Genomic DNA, 2,500 nt, shown 5'->3' with positions numbered 1-2,500 from the left:
AATAATATAATAATAATAATAATAATAATAATAATAATAATAATATAATAATTTTTATAACAATTTTCGTAAAAGAGACAAGTTTATCGTAAATCATTTCGTGTATTGCAAAAAAGATGATAGATAGATAGATATATGTATATAGATAGATAGATATATATAAAGAGAGAGAGAGAGAGAGAGAGAGAGAGAGAGAGAGAGAAGGAGAGAAGAGAGAGAGAGAGAGAGAGAGAGAGAGAGAGAGAGAGAGAGAGAGAGAGAGAGAGAGAGGAGACAGAGAGATAGAGAGAGATCAATAGATAACTAAATAGACTGATAGATATATAGACTGACCAATAAACAAAAACGACAAATAGACAGACATGTACATAGACACACAAATAAAGAGAGAGAGAGAATGAGAAAAGGAAACCGCAGTTTTAGAAACGATTTTTTTTTTTTCTCCTTCTCCATCCTTACCCCTCCCACCTTATTTTTTCCCCTCCTTCTCTCCAGTTTTTATCTCCCTTTTTTATGGACATAACGGCCGTAATATTTAGTCGACATTAATGACAAAACGGAACGGAATTTGAAGTGACTTTTATGGGCGTCTGGGCGGCCAGTTGTCATTCCTGAGACTGATTCACGAGTCGAGGGCTGGCAGGTAGGCTGAGAGAGAGAGAGAGAGAGAGAGTGAGTGAGTGAGTGAGTGAGTGAGTGAGTGAGTGAGTGAGTGAGTGAGTGAGTGAGTGAGTGAGTGAGTGAGTGAGTGAGTGAGTGAGTGAATAAGTGAGTGAGTGAGTGAGTGACTGATTGTGCGTGTGTGTGTGTCTGTGTTTGCGTGTGTGTGTGCAGAGAGAGAGAGAGAGAGAGAGAGAGAGAGAGAGAGAGAGAGAGAGAGAGAGAGAGAGAGAGAGAGAGAGAGAGAGAGAGAGAGAGACAGGTGAATGAATGAATGAATGAATGAATGAATGAGATTTATATCCTATCGGTCCAACCTCTGGTAAAAAAGACCATCATATAAACATACCCACGCAAGGTTCAGATTTTTTACTCAAAAATTAACCCAAATGAAGAAAACAAAATATATCTTTCCTACACGAGCATGATTCGAGAAACCAACGTTATACATTCTGATGTGTTTGTTTGTTTGTTTGCTTTTTGCCTAATTTTGAACCAAGTTCCATGAAAACAGAAGACAACGATTTTGACGAACATGTCAATAAACAACAATCTTTTCTTTTCATTTATAAATCCATAATCTTCTCAGTCTTTTGGTACTTGGTCATACACATTCAAAAAGAAATTAAAGGAACATCTTTTAAATTGTCAATGACACCAGGCTTTTAAATGCAATGCAAAACCATGTAACATTATTTTTAACGATGTGAACATCTTATTCTATTTTTTATTTTATATCTCTCCTACCATTGTATTTACTATTGTTTCTACTTATTCTGTATTACTGTACGATGTCACTATAAATGTAAAAAGAAGAACCATTGTAATTAATGGAATAAAGTATTTTGACTTTGGCTCTATTATACACCATATCATAAGGGATGATACTTAACTGCATATGACTATAACCAACCAGAGAACTCAAGGTGTGTTTATGTGCCTCTTAATTCGCTCTCTGAAGTCACTTCTGAAAGGAGACTTCAGGAAACACGCTTTAATCGCTCGTTTTTGTGGAGATTGTAACAATAATCTGGTGAAGCGTTTGGAACTAAGTGATTGGGAATTCGTTCTTGAGTGTATAAGATTTTCAAGAGGATTGTAAGCATAGCCTGATGAGCTGGTAAAAGCAGAGCAAATATGTTTGCGAGTTTAGAAGAACAGTTGCTTGTTTTTTTTTTTTTGTTTCGTTAAATATCTTTAATTTCCTTTTTTCCTTCTCTTAAATACATATTATATTTTACTACATATTTTGAAAGGACTTAGCTCTCATTAAAAACACAAATTTATATCTACCTACACTATATATGTGTACTGAGGGGTAAGGAATATACATGCTTATGTGTGTACGTTTGTGTGCGTGAGTGTGTGTGTATTACCGTTCCTAGTTCGTAAAACTCGTTTTATTGTTAGTTAGACATCATTCTTTGGTTTTAAGTATCCACAACTTATCATAATGATAGGCCAAGATTTTGAAGTAATAATAATTTCGAATCGATGATTTGAGTAAGACCTTTAAAGGGAACGATAAAAAAAAAACACAGGACAGGTTTATAATTGCAGTAAAGTTACGGGGTATGACATATCATTGTGCGCTGAACTGAAAATAAACAAATTGATCAGTATATGTAGAGTTAATATACGATACGATTTCATAATTTTTCAGAGATGTCGAAGTGAGAGACAATCACATTGAGACGCGATGGAACAACTCAGGGAGAGTTTTAAAGCAGCTTAAATGACTATTTGCCGAAAGCTAATGCGGGATAAAGGATGATCAATGTTCAATTGTATTTGACAGTGTGGAGTGGAATCTGTTTGATGGTTATTGTCATTACTTCAA

Source organism: Penaeus monodon, chromosome 6 (genome assembly GCF_015228065.2).
Source record: "Penaeus monodon isolate SGIC_2016 chromosome 6, NSTDA_Pmon_1, whole genome shotgun sequence".
Taxonomy (NCBI): domain Eukaryota; kingdom Metazoa; phylum Arthropoda; class Malacostraca; order Decapoda; family Penaeidae; genus Penaeus; species Penaeus monodon.
Note: the sequence above shows the minus strand (reverse complement) of the source record.